This window comes from Hordeum vulgare, chromosome 7H (genome assembly GCF_904849725.1).
Source record: "Hordeum vulgare subsp. vulgare chromosome 7H, MorexV3_pseudomolecules_assembly, whole genome shotgun sequence".
Taxonomy (NCBI): domain Eukaryota; kingdom Viridiplantae; phylum Streptophyta; class Magnoliopsida; order Poales; family Poaceae; genus Hordeum; species Hordeum vulgare.
Window position 1 is genome coordinate 161,252,499 of NC_058524.1, and position 13,857 is coordinate 161,266,355.

A 13,857-nucleotide genomic window follows, 5' to 3' on the forward strand; every position below is an offset into this window, starting at 1 on the left:
CGTCGTGCTGCCGGAGAGCTTCCCCAACCTCTCCCTCCTCCTTGCTGGATCAAGGTGCGGGATACGTCACCGGGCTGCACGTGTCTTGAATGCGGAGGTGTCGTAGTTCGGCAATAGATCGGAATCACACCGCGATCTGAATCGCCGCAAGTACGACTCCATCAACCACGTTCTAGCAACGCTTCCACTTAGCGATCTTCAAAGGCATGAAGATGCACTCACCCCTCTCTCGTTGCTGGTCTCTCCATAGGAAGATCTGAATATGCGTAGGATTTTTTTTGAATTTATGCTACGTTTCCCAACAAAAAGGTGCCAAGGTACTCAATCATACTTCCTCATGTGATTCAAGTGATGAACCTAATGACTATCAGAAACCTAGCTATTATAAACTTTCCAATATTGCCACTAAGCAACAGAATGCTATTGAAAAGCTTCAAAAACTACTAGACAAGAGCGATGACCTATTGAATGAGGAAATGGATCAGACAAAAAACCTGACTGAAGACTTTCAACGTCTTCAATCTAAGTTTGAAAGCCTTCAAACTCGTCATGAAACACTCTTATGTGATCATGAGAATCTTTATTTATGAATTTCGTCAAAGAAAGCAATATCTTGAGAAAATAAAAATGTCTTATGATGTTCTTCAAAGGGAAAATGATTCTTTGCTTACTCAATAGACTAGTTCCGCCCAGGAAGAATTCGTTCCACCATGTTTGAAATGCATCGAGCATGAATATGCTAATTCTTCACCTGAATGTTCAAATGCTTCTATCGCTTCAAATTCTTGAACTATATGAGTGGTCACAAATTCCTCACGTGAGGAACCCAAAAATGCCACTGACGAAAATGCAGGGTTGAAGGAATTGTATGTGAGAGGCATATACAAAAGTCTCAAAGAGCATCAAACCCTTTGTGATGTGCTCAAAAAGGAGATTCTGAACAGAAACCCTAGGAAAGAAGGTATTGCATTTGAGAGGAAATTGAATGGAGATGGATCATGCTAGAAACCTGAGAAGTATTCCAAAACCTCATGGGTTGGTGCAAAAGGACCTACTATAGATCCATCTATTTTATTTGGCTTTACATGTGAATCCTCATATTCCTTTGATGAGTCATTTGACTCCAACTATAAATTGTTCGAAAATCAGAATAGTGAAGTATTTGCTAGATATGTTGAAACTCAATGTAGGAATGGACCACCCTTGAGGAAGATCTAGGTTCCCAAAAGTTGTTTGGAAAATCTTCAAGTAAATTTTCTCATGACTCCACCAATGAAGAAGAGGAACCCCAAATCGAATTCCTCAAGTGGACCAAAGTATTCACGAGGATCAAATTCCTAATTGTCAAAATTCTTCTCATACTCGTGCTAATGCTTCTATTATGCAGGGAAACTCTAGGGGTCATGAATATGTGCATTATTCTTCAAATCACTATGTTCATAAAACCTCTAAGAATTTTTTTGCATATGCATACGAGTAGACTAACCCCCCTGCTATAAAACAAATTGCATTAGCTTTAATGCCTCAATTTTCATATGGTGCTCGCAGAATGATGAACTCTTTACCACCCCTTTAGATGTGGGTGGTGAAGAAATTGAACTAACCATATATGCAGGTCAGGTCTCCAAACGAGTTTAACGTCTGATGAATTTGCTAGAGACCCACAGAAATGATTGAAAGGATGCAAGGTAATCATGATCAAACGATAATCATTTCACACATCCTCATGTTATCTTAACTTTATACTGTTTGATGAAATTGAGGTGTGATGAATTTGATATCATATTCTTCACTCTCAAGCATATGAGATGGTAAGTTGTACTAATTCATCTACGGGATGATACCCCTAAAGCTACTGAGTGGGTTCTCGACAGTGGATGTACTAATCACATGACTGGTGACAAGAATCTATTGATGGACATTCCATTAACACAGACAAAGGAAAGAGCAAGGTATTGTGCCTAGGTAAGGTTGCTATCTCCAAGGACCGACACATGGAAAAAGTCATGCTTGTCGAATCCCTTAGGTTCAACCTCATGTCACTCTCAATGCTTTATGATCTTGATATGATTGACATCTTTGGCAAATATTATTGCATAGTCATCATGGAATCAGACAAATCCAAAGTCTTCAAAGGCTTTAGGAGAGGAGGTTCGCATATTGTTGATTTCTCTATAGTTCCACAGCCGGGCACATGTCTACTTGCAAAAGCCTTAGAGGACTGTCTATGACATCGGCGACTTGGTCATGCCGGCACGAGGAACCTGCAAACTCTCATGAAGGAGACGCATGTCATTGGCATCGAGGGTGTCAAATTCCTCAAGGATCATCTCTGTGGGGCTTGTGAGTCTAGAAAGATGGCCATATCCAAGCGTCCTTCAAAGACTATCATGACTACTACTCATCCACTGCTTTTGTTTCGTCACTTGGCAATTTCCTCAACGAGTAATTCCTCAGTGATGAATTTGTAAAAATCGCCTATTCACCCCCTCTAGTTGATATAACACACTTTCAACTTTGGATAAGTACTCACCGTTGCTTTGCTCCCCTTTTCCCCCTGATACATTGTTGTGAACAGATGGTGAAGCCCAGGAGATGGCTGATCCCGCCGACGACTACTACCCCGACGGAGCATAGTACTACATGGAGGCTGCTGAGTAGTTAGGAGGCTCCGAGGCAGTAGGCCTTGCCTCTTCGATCCATGTTATGTTTGTGCTAGCCTTCTCAAGGCAAAACTTGTTGACTAATGTTTGTATTCAGATATTTTTTCTTCCGCGGACTCGTGTGTTTCAAGCTTATGTATTTGAGCCCTCGAGGCCCCTGGCTTGTAATATGAAGCTTGTATGACTTTAATTTGTGTCTAGAGTTGTGTTGTGATATATTCCCGCAAGACCCTAATCTTGGTTGTATGCATTTGCGTGTATGATTAGCGTACGGTTAAGTTGGGGGTGTCACAAGGTAGGAGGCCAACTCGCTTGTTACTCCACCTAGGTAGAGTGCACTGGCCATGAATGAGCAGCTGCTCTTTGGTCAATGCCCGCGGGTGCTGGGACAGTCGGGCGCTGCATATGCAGTGAGGCTCGCCGGGCGGCTCGCGCGACGCTGGTGTGAGGGTGAATACGAGCACGTATCTTGTTGGACGTGCGACTCAGAATACAAAGGGGATCATGACATGAGGCATGGTACCCCATGGGACGGCATCGGCGGGTATAGTTGGGCACATGGAGGAGGCCATTCATGGATGGCACCGATGACAAGAACAGTTGGATGCATGGCAGGCGGCCAAGTCCCAACTAGACCTACTAGTGATGGCGTCATCATTTTTGGAGGGATTCGGGACCTGGCGTCCGGGGACAAACATCCGGCTCAGCGGGTTGAGACCCAAGCAGTTGCTGACGACCTACAGATGGGCCGAGCTATGCGATCGACCAAGCTTCGTGCCATCAAAACTACTACAAGTATGGTAGTCAATACAAGTTTTTTGATTCTGAATTTTTGAGAAGCTGAAATTATTAATAATGAAAATTTAGTTGGTGTCAGTTTAGGGAATACTAGTAAAGAGGTTTCAAAAATTACTAATGAGTTGCTAGACTAGAGGTCAATAGGGCCATGGACATAGCTCGTAATATTGCAGCGGTGAAACCGATGAATGACTCTGAAATTAATGCACTAGGGGTTGGGTCACTTAATTCTTTGTGTCAAGATTTACCGCCATCTAATGTGGCGCATGAGGAGGATGCAGATAGTGATACAGAGGGGTATATGGAACCTCTCCAACCAGATTATATTGTAACACCAGAGCTCGGTTATATGGACCGAGTTGAAGGACAAGAGAAGTCAAAATGTACATGAAAGAGGAAGGTGTATCCAGTTTCTACCGTGCGTAGAAGTGCTAGAGCTAGGTTTGCACAAAAATTTCATGATGAAAGATGAAGGGAATCTTTTGGAATAGCAGAGGTCTAGCGGACTTGGCTAAAAGAAGGTTCATTGCGAATGCATCAATATAACATAAGTTAGGTCTTATTGCCTTACTTGAGACTGGTATGCATAATTTTACGCATCAATTTCTCAGCACCTTGTCGACTTTGATTGGCATTGCCTACCTCCAAGAGGAAGGTCCGGTGGGATCTTACTTTGAGTGAAGCGAGAGGCCCTAGAAGTACGAAATGTAGTACTTGGATATTTTGTAGTCAAATTCAGGGTTTGGTCCAAGATTGATGGGTTCCAATGGGCTTTGGTTGCAGTATGGAGCATCCCAACTAGAGCTCAACCCTGATTACCTATCAGATCTTGTGCGTATATATGACGAAGGGTTACCCATATTAATTGGTGGTGATTTCAACGTTATTAGGAGTTGACATGATAAGAATAACAATAATTTTGATGGAAGATGGCCATTTATGTTTTACACGATTATCGAAAGTCAAGATTTGAGGGAGATTGAACCCTGAGGGAGGAAGTTTAGTTTGGCAAAATCATTGCCGAATCCAACATATGAGAAGTTGGATCGTATCATCACCAGTGTTGAATGGGAGTAGACGTTTTCTATGGTGACATTTCAAGATTAATAGAGAACCATCTCCAATCACACACAATTGCTTGTCGACTCTGGGGAAGCGTAACATGCAGGAAACAAGAGTGTGTTCTATTTTGAACTAGCATGGTTTTAGAGAGAAGGCTTCATCGACCTGATAGCCAGAGAATGGGCTTTATCTATGGGAAGGAGGTCAAATATTGACATATGGCAATAAATAATTTATAAGGTAGGGAAGGAGAGGCTTCTGCATGTGATAAACGAACTTGATCTCAAGGCCAAAGTATTATTATTAGATGCAGATGATTGGGCAGCAAAAATGGAGGCAGAGAAAAGATTGCGAAAGGTACTAAGAGAAGAAGAGATGAAGTGGGCACTTAAAAAAAAGTGCAGAATATCGTTTTTGGTGATGACAACACACACTTTTTTATTTGATTGCAAACGGAAAACATAGAAAGAATAAAATTTTCCGGCTTGAGCAAGATGAGTGTACAATCGTAGGGCATGAGAACCAAAATATGTATATCTCCGATTATTACAAACAATTGTTCACGGCTCTCAAGGAAACTTTTGTCACTGATGGATGAGCACATGGTTGCAGATATTCCTCAAATCAGGAGTAAGAAGAATGAGCTTTTGTCCACACCATTCACGGTGAAAGAGGTGTTTGAGGCCATATCACAAATGAAGAATAATAAGGCTCCTGGACCGGATGGTTTTCTGGTAGAGTTTTATAAGAAGTGTTTGCACATTATGAAGGACGATCTTATGCCATTGTTTCATGACCTGTTTAACGGGCATCTACAATTATTCCACCTAAATTTTGGAATGATCACGTTGTTGCCAAAGAAGGAAGGAGCGATGCGCATTGAGAAATTTCATCCCATTCGCCTACTTAATGTGAGCTTTAAAATCTTTAATAAAGTTTGGACAAATTGACTAACGAGGATTGTACACTTTGTGGTGCAACCAACTCAGACGACTTTCATGCCAGGCCAAAACATACTAGAGGTTGTGGTAGTCTTGCATGAAAAATTGCATGAAATCCATTTGAAGAAACTTGACGGGGTAATGTTGAAAGTGGATTTTGAGAAATCATATGATAAAGTTAAATGGCCTTTCCTACAACGAGACTTACATATGAAGGGATTCGATGAATTATGGAGGAAACATGTCGATTCTTTTGTACGAAAAGGCAATGTTGGAGTTAAAGTGAATGATGAGATAGGTCACTACTTCCAAACGCATAAGGGTCTGAGACAAGGTGACCCAATGTCTCCTATCCTGTTTACCATAGTAGCGGATATGTTAGCAGTTATGATAGGAAGACCTAAAGAGGAAGGTCGAGTAGCATGACTCGTACCACATCTTGTTGATGGTGGAGTGCCCATTCTACAATACGCTGTTGACACGATATTATTCATGGAGCATGATTTGGAACATGAAGCTTGTCTTATGCTTATTCGAACAATTGTTGGGATTGAAGATAAATTTTAATAAAAGTGAATTGTTCTGCTTCGGGAGAGCCAAATACGAACAAGATGCCTATAAACAAATGTTTGGATGTGAATTGGGTAACTTACCCTTTAGTTATCTGGGTATACCTATTGACCCCCGCAAGCTAACTAATAAGGAATGTCAATGTATTGAGGATCGATTCAAAAGAAAACTAAGCTGCTGGAAAGGCAAACTTGTGTCATACGGTGGTAGGCTAATACTGATTGACTCAGTGCTTACGAGTATGACAATGTTTCTCTTATCCTTCTTTGAGGTACCTCTAGGGGTACGGAAAAGGTTGGACTTCTATCTATCGTGTTTCTTTTGGCAGAGCAATGATACAAAGAGAAACTACCGTCTTACTAGACGTGATATTATTTGTAGGCCAATGGACCAGGGTGGCCTTGGGATTAAGAATTTAGAGGTAAATAATAGATATCTGCTCAGTAAGTGGATGTATAGGTTATTTGTTGAGAATGAAGGCATGTGGGTACAAATTTTGTGTAATAAGTACTTACAATCTAAGACCTTTAGACCCAATGTTACCATTAGACCCAATGATTTACCCTTTTGGAAAGGCGTGATGAGGACGAACGCAACCTTTTTCCACAGAACTAAATTTACCATTGTAAATGGAGAGTCGACGAGATTGTGGGAGGATACGTGGTGAGGGGAGACACCGCTAGATACTCAGTATCCATATCTCTATTATATTATACAACATAAAGAGGCATATGTTGCTACAGTATTACAGTATGTTCCTCTAAATATACAATTCCGGAGATCTTTAGTTGGAGATTGATGGGTAGCTTGGCTACATCTTGTTAGGAGGTTGATGGATATCAATCATTCTGACGAGGTCGATAATCTTCTGTGGAAACTAAATACGAATGCCATGTTTTTGGTCAAATCTATGTATTTAGATCTCATAGATTCACGACCAGTCCCCCATTTAATTCATATTTGCAAGGTCAAGCTACCGCCAAGGATCAAAGTCCTCATGTGGTTTGTTCAGAAGGAGGTGATTCTAACGAAAGATAAATTGGAAAAATGTAATTGTGAGGGTAGTCAGAGATGCAACTTTTGTGATCAAAATAAAACTATGAGACACCTCTTTCTTGATTGTTTGATGGCCATGATCTTATGGCGCTCACTCCATATAGCCTTTAATATTAACCCTCTTGGTAGTATACACATGTTATTTGGGACATGGTTACATGGGGTAGACACAAATATTGTGGAACACATTTGGATAGGAGTATGTGCTTTTCTCTGGGCTATATGGAACTGCAGAAATGATTTTTTAATAAACAAATGCATATTTTTTGCAGGCTATCTACATGGACACTTCATGGATCCGTATGTGGTACTTAGAGCATCTATAGCACCTGCGAAATAACCGCCAAAATACGGATCCACGCGAAAAAGCTACCCGATCACACCCCGTATTGGGACGCGACTTGTAAATTATTTTTGCGGGATGCGACCAAAGTTCACCCTAAACCTTTAGATTGACGGGGTGGAACGCCAACCCGAGCTCGCCCCCTATCCGCAGCGATATTTGGCGTGACGAAAATTTCCACGCGACGGTTCCCGCTTCACACCCCCTTCACCGTCATTGCCCCGCCTCCGCCCGCTCCGGTCCATCTTCCCTGACCATTCTTCGCCTCCATGGAAGCCTCCCAGTCGTCCCCCATAATCATGGATGTCTCACACGTCCAATCCCCCACAATATATCTCACCGCCGGCCATGTCGTCCCCGCCATTGCTCAAGGCACCACCACGCATGTCCGCAAGAAAAAAAGGTAACATCGTCGTGCAGGGCAGAAATCTGGCTGGCCACATTGGGAATGCACTTGTGACGTGCGCCACCGGCGCTGCACAATCTTTCCAGTCACCATCGGAGAAGAAGGGCAAGGTTTCAGGCGTGAAACACAAGTAGGCTCCTACGAAAAGGCTGGCAACTTCATCCTCTCCCTCCACCCCACAAGAGGTACCCTAACGATGCCCTTCAATGTTGTTGCTTCCACCGCAAGCGAGGTGTTCAACAAAATGGCCAGTTTGAATGATACCAATGCCGAGTTCGTCAACTTGTTGGACACCAATACTGTCGACATCGAACAAGCCCTGATCGGTGATTTCAATTACAATGAAATGGATGGTGGCGTGGATGGTAATGGTGGTGAAGATGATGTGGATGAGATAGACGAGGGGGTCTATGACCAAGCGCAAGCAAAGAAGGCTTGAGATCAAAGAACTACACATTGTTCCAACACCAAACCTTGATCAAGGCTTGTAGTGTGGTGTCTCTTGATGCGTGCACTAGCACATTTCAAAATGCCAAGAGGTATTGTCAAAGTATCGAAGATCAATACTTCCGCATGATGGTAAGGTATCCTAATAGAACTCCGCGCACCTTTCAGTTACTCCAAGGTCGTTGCGACGTGATCAAGCCGATTTAGCCGTTGGGCTGCTTGCTTGGAACAAGTTCGCAATGCACCTCCAAGTGGAACCGTCGAATACGACAATGTGAGCTTGTTTTCATGTCCCAAGTTGTGCAAATCATTTTTAGCATTTGAAGTGATTGCATCATTTGACATTGTTTTAATTATGTAGGAAAAATTCCCCAACCAAGATACAAAAACATGGAAGCTTCTTAAGGCAAATTATCGAATCTAGAGCATTGTTGGGAATTGCTAAAAAAGTGTGAGAAGTGGGAGTTGATTGAGAAAGAATCCCCACCGAAGAGAAGTTCACTTACGAACATGGATTATGATGAAGATGATGATGGACCATGAAACTTCAACAAGCGTGATGGAGACAAGAAGACAAGGGAGACGATCAAGAGGGAACACGAGGCGTCGAGCTTGCGGGACAAGATTGATGCCATGGTGCAATCAAATGAGTTGATGTTGGTGAAGACATTGGAGTCAAAGACATAGTTGGCGGAGAAGAAGGCACGAGAGAAGCAAGAGAAGTGGCAATTGATCAAGGACGAGGGGTTGCGCAAGACGACCATTGAGGAGAGAAGAGTCTTTGCCGATGAGACCAAAGCCACGGCCAAGCTTCTTGCCGAGGAGAACAAGATCATGACATTGAACCATGATGACATGGATGGCATCACCCAACAATGGCATGATATGTCAACGAGAGGCATCTTGAAAAGGAGGATGCTAGCGGTGGTCGGTTGGTGTTTTGGTGCTCGTGGTCTTTTTCCATCACGAGTTGGAACTAGTGTCCCTGATACTTTCAGTGCGCCCGGCTATGCTTTCGGTGCCAGAGTTGGAACAAGTGCCGGTGATGAACTCGGAGGTGGCGATGACATCAATGGTGGTGGTTTGGAGTGAAGATTATGACGACGGGTGAAAAGCAACCAAGATGATGATGGACGCGGTCGTTGCTTTTGCATGAAGTCCTTTTGCGTTTGTCATAGAAAACTATGCTTTTATTTGTGCGCGAGCTATGTTTATTCTTCAAATTTGAACTCACTTGTCGGAATCGTGTCAAATTGGATCATTTGGGGTTTTCGATTTGCGGACCAAAGCAGGCTCGAGCCGAACAAACCCCGCGTAGTCAACCCGTAAAACAACATAGTCTAGGAATATGTTGTTCTACGGGTCGGCTATGCGGGGTTTGCATGGCTCCAGCCCGCTTCAGCCTGCAAACAAACTGTAAACGAGTTTTGCGGGGCGGCATTTTTTGTGCTCTGCTAGAGATGCTCTTAGTCACTCTTCCGAAATCCAGGGAGTCTATAGTTATTGGGTGTGCCCGATGGGAGATGGTCGCTCGGGATATGTACACCGGTTTGGATGGCGGTTCAGTAATAGGATAGGTGTTTAGATATCTAGGCCTATTTTCGCCGATTGTGGGATTTTTCTAATTAAGTATTTTTTTCTTTTCTTTTTACAATTGTAAGTGAGCGTGTCTTCGACTAGAGAACTATTTACTTGTTTTTTTAAAGGTTGCATGCATCACTTGATGCATAGGCCGGGGTAATCCTCCTTTTCTAAAAAACATGTGATGTGATGTGCCACGTGACACATTCACAAATGATTTGGACCTAGATCCTTCAGTTAATTGCATGTTATGGTCAGTCTCACTCACGGTTAACTCCATGTTGTCTTTAGCCTGGCTCATGTGTGTGACAAACATGTGTAGTTCCAAACAAACAAAGCAAAATTAAGTACCAAGACCTAAATATAGGGATCAACAAGCACATGTGAGGCTCTAGTTGTATCTAAAGAAGTTGTAGAGGAGTACCCTGCTTGCTGCTCACCATTTCCATGGTCATCTCATGCGTCCTCGTAAGGAGGCGCGTGTGTTGGAATTGATCTAAGGCCCAACGGGTTGAAAAGAAAAGAAAATAATAAACTAAAGGGATAAGTGCTAACGTTGAGGAGAGGGGCCACGACCAACGATCGTTTCCCCTCATCCAAACTAACACACCTTGATCGGGGTCGACCCAACCAACTATGGTTTTGGTCCCGTGTTTGCCAATGATATATAAAAGATAGGGGCAGCCGGCCGTGGCGATCTGACTAGTTAACATACGTTCCACCTTTGCCCCTACAACCCAAATATCCTAACCAATCTAGGGAGCATTGCAGGGACGGGAAGATAATCACCAAGCCTCGTCCCTCTCTCACGGCAGTGTCGGTGGCGCCCGGAGGGACACCGCTACCTGTAGCGACCATCTAGATTGAGCCTGCGTCACACGTGCATCAAGGAGGCATGGGACTTCGCATCGATTACACCAATGGCTGCTCCAATTGGTGGTAAGATCGCAATCCATTTCCCTGGTTCGTTATGTTAGGTGATCTAATAACTAGGCATAAGATCCAATCATGTCTATCCTACGGAACTAAATAATAACAATGCTATCTTGATCCATTTATGCCTAGATTAGATCCATACTAATCTTCTGGTTATGTTAATATGAATAGTTAAGTTCAGATGATCATTGTTAAAAGGTTGATGATTAATGTTCATAGTCAATCCCCTCTCTTAGGATTCATTGTTTTTGGTGGAAGGCTAATTTGCTACACGACATGCTAATTAGAGAATTTTGATGATTAACCTATTGTGTTAGTCTAGCTATGCCATGCTTCCGCTTCAAATTTGGTTGATTAGCACTATTTCTAAATCCTGTTAAAAGCATGTAGAAGGAGGGGAATCGAATGTCTTAAAGAAATCATGCAATTTCGCAAATTTTTAAACCCTCGAGAACCAAATCCCCAAAATCAAAACCAAAACATATGAAACTGTGAGAAAAGAAGAGGTCTTAGGGCTCACCTAGATGACGTTGGGCTTCGAGTCCGCACGACTGATGGCATACGTGCATCCTTAGCCGGAAAGCCGCCGTCTCTCGCGCCAACCTGTGGGAAGGATGCAGCCGCTCCTGTTGTGCTCCCGGACATGTGCATCGCGTGACCTCTGCGCCTTGTACGTCGCCGTCGCCGCCACAAGCATGTGCCGGCGGCAGCCGGTTAAACATCCAGAAATGCCACAACTACGTCACCGGAGCCATGCTCAAGGAGGAGCGTGCGGGATTTAGTCCCCTCCACGCTGCTCTGGGGAGCGAAGCTGCCGTGTCGCCATGTCTAGCGTGCTTCATGCCGCCTTGTGGGCACGCCTTTGCCGCTGTCGTCGTGTGGGCATTCTTCGCTGTCACCGTCACAGTCGAGCTCACTTTCTAGAGTTGGTGAATCGGGAGGAAGTGAGGAATGGGGCTAGGGCTTGACCCGTCCCGGTTTTTGCTCCGCTCGGGGCGATCGATGTCGTACATTCAATCTGACGGACGAGCCGACGTGTGATACATCTCCAACGTATCTCTAATTTTTGATTGTTCCATGCTACTATATTATCAACTTGGGATATTTTATATGCATTTATATGCTATTTTATATCTTTTTGGGACTAACCTATTAACTCAGTGCCCAGTGCCAGTTTCTATTTTTTCCGTGTTTTTGACCTTTTTCAGATAAGAATATTAAACGGAGTCCAAACAGAATAAAACCTTCGGGATGATTTTTTCCATAAGAGAAGGGATCCAGAAGATTTTAGAACCAAGGCAGAGGGCCATGGAGGAGACCACGAGCCCCCTAGGCGTGCCCCAAGTGGGGTGCCTAGCAGGCTCGTGGGTCCCCCATGCCTCCTTTGCCCTACCTATTTCGCCTATAAATTCCCTAAAATCCCCAAACCAACACAGAGAGCCACGAAAATACTTTTCCACCACCGTAAGCTTTTGTTTCCACGAGATTCCATCTGGGGACCATTCTGGTGCCCTGCCGGAGGGGGTTTCGGACACGTTGGGCTTCTTCATCAACACCATTGCCTCTCCGATGATGCGTGAGTAGTTCACCACAGACCTTCGGGTCCATAGCTAGTAGCTAGATGGCTTCTTCTCTCTCTTGGATCTTCAATACAAAGTTCTCCATGATCTTCATAGAGATCTATCCGATGTAACTTTCTTTTGCGGTGTGTTTGTCGAGATCCGATGAATTATGGATTTATGATCAGATTATCTATGAATATTATTTGAGTCTCCTCTGATTTCTTGTATGCATGATTTCGTATCCTTGTAATTCTCTTCGAGTTATGGGTTTCATTTGGCCAACTTGATCTATAATTCTTGCAATGGGAGAATTGCTTGGTTTTGGGTTCTACCGTGTGGTGTCCTCACCTAGTGACAGAAGGGGTAGCGAGGCACGCATCGTGTTGTTGCCATCGAGGGTAAAAAGATGGGGTTCATATCATATTGCATGAATTTATCCCTCTACATCATGTCATCTTGCTTAAGGCGTTACTCTGTTTGTAATGAACTTAATACACTAGATGCATGCTCGATAGCGGTCGATGTGTGCAGTACTAGTAGTAGATGCAGAAAGTATCGGTCTACTTGTCTCGGACGTGATGCCTATATGTATGATCATTGCCTTAGATATCGTCATGACTTTGCGTGATTCCTTCAATTGCTCGACAGTAATTTGTTCACCCACCATAATACTTGCTATCATGAGAGAAGCCTCTAGTGAACACTATGGCCCCTGGGTCTATTTTAAACATTATGTATTCAGATCTACATACAAAAATACCAAAATTAAGTTGCTGCACTTTTATTTATTTATTTATATTTACCTATTATTACTATCAGATCTCACCTTGCAAGTAATCGTAAAGGGATTGACAACCCCTTTATCGCGTTGGGTGCAAGTTTGTTTGTTCTTGCGCAGGTGCCTTGGTGCCTTGATACGTCCATTTTGCATCATGTTTTCATGTTAATATTTATCGCTTTTTGGGCTGTTATTTCACTTCACGGTACACTACTTATGCCTTTTCTATCTTATTTTGCAAGGTTTACTTGAAGAGGGAGAATGCCGGCAGCTGGAATTCTGGCCTGAAAAAGGAGCAAGTTTGAGATACCTATTTTGCGCAACTCCAAACGCCGTAAAAATCAACGAGGATTTTTTTCGGGATTTATAAAAAATACTAGGCCGAAGAAGTGCCGGAGGGGCGCCAGCAGGTGGCCACAGGCCTGCTAGGCGCGGCCACCCCCCTGGCCACGCCTAGGGGGCTTGTGGGCACCCAGCTGGCCCTGTGGCTCCCCCTTTTTCTACAAGAAGGGTTTCGTCCTGGAAAAAAACAAGAGGAGGCTTTTTCGTGGATTCGCCTCCGCTACGAGGCGGAACTTGAGCAAAACCAATCTAGAGGTCCGGCAGGACGATCCTGCAGGGGAAACTTCCCTCCGGGAGGGGAAATCGTCGCCATCGTCATCACCAACACTCCTCTCATCGGAGGGGACTCGTCACCATCAAAATCTTCATCAG